Consider the following 7,398-nt stretch of genomic DNA (forward strand, 5'->3'; position numbering starts at 1 on the left):
TCATGTTGTGATAGACGGAAGGCATGCTTCAAGCGTTTTAGACGTACGTTCACTCCGAGGGCCAAACATCGACTCGGAGCACTATCTTGTTGTAGCCAAGATACGCACCCGCCTCTGTGCTGCAAAAAAATGTGCGCCCAATAATGCAAGGAAAGCTTAAAGTCGAAAAGCAGCAATCACACCAGAGGGTCAATTTATTCGCCACTCGACTCACACACCTTCTCTCTGAGAACACTCTTCAACAATCCGACATACGCGAGCAGTGGAACCACATTTCCCGATCATTAAGTACCGCTGCCGAAGAAGTAGTTGGATTTAAACGAGCTCGAAAGAACAACTGGTACGATGAGGAATGTCAAGAAGCCGCAGAGAAAAAAGACGCCGCCTATTGGGCCACGCTGCGGTCGGGCGCAGCGCGAGCCATGTGGGAACTGAAGAAGGAAGCGAGACGTATTTGCCGCAATAAGCAGAGAGAGGCCGAAATACGTAAGTGCGAAGAACTTGAGATGCTGGCCGATGGAAGAACGCCCGAAAATTCAACCAGAGGGTTAGGCGACATACGGAAGGTTTCAAGACCGGGACGAACTCCTGTAAGAACAACAATGGCGACCTAGTGACCGATGTTTAGAATATACTTAAATTGTGGAGGGAACACTTTTACAACCTACTGAATGGTAGCAGCGCTGAAAGTAGTGAAGAATACGAACCCGAGTCCCCAGTCGATGATGATGGAGTAGCTGTCCCACCACCTGACTATGACGAGGTACGAATAGCGAAAACAACAAAGCTGCTGGAGCTGACGGCCTGCCAGCCGAGTTATTCAAGTACCGGGGCGAGGAGCTTTGTGGTGCATGCAAGAGAAGTTGCCTATGCCGCGAGGTCTGAATTTGGTATCCCCGCGAAACTAATACAGCTGTGTAAAATTCAGCAATACCGCCAGCTCCATCAGAATAGGGAGCCGTTTGATACCAAACGAAGTTTCAGACAAGGGGACTCCCTTTCGTGTGATTTCTTTAATCTGATGTTGGAGAAGATAACAAGAGCCGCAGAACTGAACCGCTCAGGCACAATACTTTAAAAGAGCGTACAATTGCTGGCGTATGCCGACGACATCAATATTATCGGTAAAAACAAGGGCTACGTCTGTTCTGCCTTCTCGGGATTGGATAGAGAAGCAAAGCGAATGGGTCTGGTGGTGAACGAGGGCAAAACGAAGTATCTCCTGTCATCACACAAACAGTCAGAGCATACGCGTCTTGGCACCCACGTCACTGTTGACAGTTACAAGTTTGAAAAAGTAGACGACTTCGTTTATTTGGGAGCCAGCATTACCACCAATAATAATGTCAGCCTTGAAATCCAACAGAGAATCACTCTTGCCAACCAGTGCTACTTTGGGCTGAGTAGGCAATTGAGAAGTAAAGTCCTCTCTCGTCGTACAAAGATCACACTCTATAAGTCACTCATCATGCCTGTGCTGGTGTATGGCGCGGAGGCATGGACAATGAAAGCATCTGATGAGGCGGCTCTTGGAGTTTTCGAGAGCAAGATTCTGCGAAAGATTTACGGACCTTTACGCGTTGGTGATGGCGAATATCGCAGACGATTTAACGATGAGCTGTATGAGCTTTACAACGATATAGACATAGAGCAGCGAATTAAAATTCAGCGGCTCCGCTGGCTTTTCCATGTCGTTCGAATGGACAGAAAAGCTCCTGCTCTGAAAATATTCAACGCGGGCCGCAATGCTGGTAACAGAGGAAGAGGAAGGCCTCCTCTGCGTTGAAAAGACCAGGTGGAGAAGGACTTGGCTTCACTTGGCATTTCCAATTGGCGTCAGTTAGCACAGAAGAGAAATGACTGGCGTGCTGCTTTGGACCCGGCCAAAATCGCTTAGGCGGTTACAGCGCCAATAAAGAAGAAGAAGATGAATTCAGTGGAATTTGATTTTTTAAACATGTGGCAACCGCGCTAAGTACAGTTCAGAAATACAAGTTTTTCAAACCACCTTCGATTTATACTCATCTTTTAATAATGCATAAAAGTTATTAAATAATGTGAATTTAGCTTTTTAAACAGGTGGCAACCCTCTTTCAACACCTCAAAAATTTTGTTAGCGTTCAAACCAAAGATTTCCTAACAATCCTTCGTTTGACATTCATATTTTGATGTTTCATATAACTTGTGTATAAGTAAACTAAATTCGACATTTCAAGCAGGTGGCAACCCTCTTCAAAATATTTTCAAACTACTACTTTCTGTGACCTCTTTCGTTTCGTACCCATATGGTGATACATATTTTTTTTACCTAAAATGATTTTTAAATAGGTGGCAGCCCTTCTATAGTTCAGCTGAGAAACAAAACTTTTCAAAACCATTTCGGTTGATACCCATTTTGTAATAATTTATTTATATTTTTGAAATAATTTAATTATTAAATAATTTGAGTTCAACTGTTCAATATTTGGCAAATCTTTTCAAAAAGCTAAAACCAGTTTGCACATCTAAAGACCAAGCGCCTTAAATTGACATCTCATTTTTGAAAATCGGGCGATTGGTACAGATCCTTTATGCTGAACAAAAGATCCCTTCGCGTATTATATATATGTATAGATATAGATATCACGAGTTGACGGGTAAGTCACAGAAATATTTTTCTTCGCTCGTTTCAGCCATATATGTAATACTCCTATATTGGCAGTAAGAGCTAGTACCGTCCGAAAACACTACAGTACAGATATATCAATAAACACGTACGAAAGAAAAGGAACACATACGTTTATAAATAAACATGTACACAACACATATACAACTAGTAATTTTTAGCAAAAAAAAAAACCGACTTCAACTCCCATATAAAAAAAATATATATATATATATATCTCATGATCCGCTGATCGGATCTTAACTAGATTAGTATGGGACCACCTCTGAGACACTACCTTTCCGATGCAGAATTATCGAAATCGGTTGACGCGGTCCAAAGTTATGCGGTAACATACATAAAAAAAAAAAAAAAAAAAAATATTCCGACGAACTGATAACCTCCTCCTTTTTTGGAAGTCGGTTAAATACGGCACTCAAGTACACAATACATTGACAAAAACGGTACTAGACTGTCTCGCTTTGATTTCGGAATGCTTACACATTGAGAAGTTAGCTTACTGCCAATATAGAAGTATTACATATATAGTTCCAGCATATATTTATGTAGTCGAAAAATTTGTTTTTCAGAGAAATTACCATTTTTTAATCCAATATTAACGGTCAAATTGTAATTTTTATTACAAACATCATAATGGAATCGATTTGTTTTTCGCTGTTGTGGCAATCGGACGACATCATTGCAATTGGCTTGTACAGTGGTACTTGAATTGAATTCGGAAAATTTACATGCTTGATTTTTGAAAATCAGAAAAGTCAAAGGCCGCGGGATTTTAGTGGCTGGTTCTTGTGAATACAGAATCTTGCGCTCTACTTATTTCTTTCTAATTAGATTAAGTTTATTAAAATTTACTTGGGAACTGTTTCAAAAATACTAAATAATTAGCTCCTTTCGAATTGACAATGATATCTCGCTCTTAACCTAATCATATACATACATATTTGTGTATAAATTTGTATACATACATATGCACATTTGTGAGTATGTAGGTTGACCCGCTCAACCCGCACAACTAAAGTTCTTGTGCATATAGCAAGGAAAGTTACGAGTATTAATCAATTCAAATAAAAGTTGTGTATAGCCAACTTTCAAACCCCAATTGTCACATACATTTTTGGGTAAGTAGAAAATCAAATATTTCACATTAACAAACCATGTTGTGACCACACGCACCCATCCCAGATAATTTTGAGCTATGCCTCCTGCCTATGTCCGCGTGAATTTTCAACGGTGACGATGCATTAATTCCTTGATTTATGTTTTGTTTAAGGTAAAAATTTAATGTTTTTTATAAAGCAGATCACTCCCATCGGTCATCATTCATAGCACACTCCATGCCACCATTAAAATTCACATGCCTATAGCACACGGTCCAAGCGCATTGCTGTGCCCTAAGTTCAGCGAGCTGTACGCCTTATGCCCTGTGCCCTGCGCATGCACGAACTGACAAGTCACTAATCACATTGGCCAATGGTCAGGCGCTCACTTACCCCAAGGCAACCTTTTAGTTTCCGGGTTAGCTGCGAAAAGGTAGCCAGCATTTTTATTACGAGTAAGAACCAACCACTAAGCACCAATCATCAACCCTTGCAAGCGTTTGCTGACCAGCACAGCTGGACATTTGACAAGGCATTTCGAACACACAGCTACATTGAAATATGTATGTACACAGATTTTCTTCGTTCAACACCAAGGGGATGAACGAAATTGTATAATTGACCCTTCGCTAAGTCAGGTTGAGCCCATGCACTTACGCACCATAGGCATGTACTCGTAGTATGTAGTTACCTGAATGCTTCAAGTATATCTATGTATAGGCTCATACGTATGAATGTATGTAAGTATTTGCTTCAGTTGTTTCCGCTCAGTCAAACGAGAGTGATAATGATGATGGCTGACCTCTTGAGAAATTATGAGGAAATGGCGCTTGCCCACAGGCATGTCCAGGCTGACCTCTGACTGTTGGCGTACGCTGAGTCTGCGCATTATTTGTGATTCCATAAGCCAAGAAAGTACGGAGTTCTTTCGAAATTGTCGCTGTTGGGTTGTGAATAAGTTGTTGCTAATTTAATGGGTCATTGAATATGCGTCCAGGGGGTCAGGTCGTGGTCAGCGGCACTGGCAAACATTTTTTGTCTATTAATTTCCAATTTTCTTAACATTTAAACAATGAAAACTTGTATTATTTTGAAACTTAGGGATTATTTTATGACACTTTGGAAGCTTGTGCAAGACACGTGCTAAAGAAATGAAGGCAATGATTGCACGAACGATGCAAGTATGGGCAATATACTAAAAATATCAAAATATTTCACTCCAAAAACTGAATATTTCGTATATTATTGCATACAAATGCGGTTTTACTTAAGACGGCTGCGAGGTAGAGGGAAATGGGAACAAATTGAATGTGTTAGTAGATGTGCGAGTTTCTAAATATATTCTAACTGTTTTGTAATGAGTTATTATACCAGCCTCATTCAACACACTGTGGGATATACATATGTATATAGCAGTACGAACAACGGTATTTACGACAAAATTGCACCGGTCTTTGCAATTATTTGTTTGCATATCAAATCGACGCCTTTGCAGGTCATTAGGGTTGCCAGATTTTTTATGCGCGAAATCAGTACATTAGACTTTTTCATGCTAATAAAATCATATGTATAGTATATACCAGGGATGTTGCGAATGTGGAATTTTAGACATCCGCGGATGCGAATGCGGATGCGGATGTTCAAACGCTAACATCCGCGGATGCGAATGCGAATGCGGATGTCAAGTATTTTTATACCCGAGCGCACTTGTACGCAAGGGTATTATAACTTTTTTCAAATAACGGCTGTTTGTAACAGGCAAAACGAATCGAGATAGATATAGACAAATGTATACAAAAATGATCAAAATGAAAAGAGTAACCATATGTGCGCACAATAACTCGAGTACAAATTGAGATATCTTAAAGAAACTTGGTATGTGTACTTATTTTGAAATAAAATTAAAATTGAGAATATTAAAAATTTTTGGAAATGTTTTGGCCTTCACAAAACATACCAAACGGCTGAAAATTTAAAAACTCGGATAATAACCACGCCACATCCCACATAACGGTAATTTAGAGAAATACGAAAGCGTCGATAAATCAGTAATCAATACTGCAGCTAATTTATTCAAAATTGATGTTAGCAATAATTCTTTAGCAAAAAGTAGGCTTATAATAAAGTGTTGGAAAATGAGCGTGACCCCGCCTACTTAAAACCACATATGTGTATCTCGGTAACCGTTCGATCAATGTGTACCAAACTCGGTATGATTATAGTGGTTGCCCCATAAAGGCAAAACTTTGAAAGTTATTAAAATCTAACTAAAATTACGACCACCTTTTTGTAACGCTAATTTTACCCAAAATTGATACTAACAACAATCCCTTGAAAAGAATTAACATTATGGAATTTTGGAAAATGGGCGTGATGCCGCCCACATATATCTATATAAGTTTATCTCATTATGTCTAACTGAACGTTCTATCGAAGATGTTTGAAATAGACGTAAAACCACCACTGCTTACCATGTAGCGGTAGTTTTCGTAAATGTGAAAAAACTATATTGAATACTTGCGCCGTGTATTTAATGTTCGGCTCCACCCGAACTTAGTCTTTTTTACTTGTTAAGAAATAATTTAGGTGAGTAAATTAGGTAAATTGGAACATTGTATTCAATAAAAAGTTTTTAAAGGGTCGTAAATCAAACCTGCGCCACTAAATAACTACTCGCTCGCTGCGAAAAACTTGAAACTTGACAAAATTTTAAATTCTTTTCGATTGACGCTGCACCAGTCGAGAGGACTTTCAGTTATATTTATTTTTTTTTATTGCGGTGCAATAATTCTTTTTTGGGAATTGCATCGGTCTGCAAATGTCGTATGTATCCTCCTGACTTTCATCTTCACAATCTAGTATCATGGCAAGATCGTTGATTAAACACCGTTGCATTCCAAAGAACTCTGTATTCTCATTCTTTTGATTGTTTCTGAATGTGGAGAACCAGTACCGTCAACAGCGTTTTTCGATTTTATTTTTTGTAATTCATTTTTGATCCTTTCTTCTGTGACTGACCAGATATACGTTTTATCATTGCACTTGCGTAATATTCCAGGGACCGAAACAGTTATTTTTTTACCAGTTAAACTTTTCCTAATATTTTTTATTCCGAAAGTTTTTTTCTGGATATAAACAAACAGCTTGTCAAAATTAAACAAATTTGCTATCATGTGAGAGGACTGAAATAGCTTTTAAACAGAAATAACGAACGAAGGTTACCACCTCTATTTATATATTTTTTATATCATTTAATACTAAAGAAATTCATATACCTGGCCCAAGGTTTGTTCTATGGTAATTAATTATCACATTTGCATGTCTGGCTGTAGCTGAACGTGTAGATATGCTCGCTGTTAGTTCTTAGCTCCCAGCATGTTCGGGTTCGAATGCCATCAGAGGCAACATGTAATTTTTAATTTTTGGCTTGGTTTTTATTCATTTCGAAAAAGCATTTGAGAAGTGAAGAACAAAAGCGTGTACAAACGAAAAAATATAACAACAATGCCACTGTTAATATGTTGGAGTAGTTTTGTGCTACTCTGATGTAATGCAGGGATGGAGTATATGGTCCTGCCCTAGGACATCGCAATGTTAATAGGACCATATTTTTTATATGAATTGTGGTTAATTTTG

Source organism: Rhagoletis pomonella, unplaced genomic scaffold, assembly GCF_013731165.1.
Source record: "Rhagoletis pomonella isolate Grant_MI unplaced genomic scaffold, Rhpom_1.0 Rhpom_scaffold_00027, whole genome shotgun sequence".
Taxonomy (NCBI): domain Eukaryota; kingdom Metazoa; phylum Arthropoda; class Insecta; order Diptera; family Tephritidae; genus Rhagoletis; species Rhagoletis pomonella.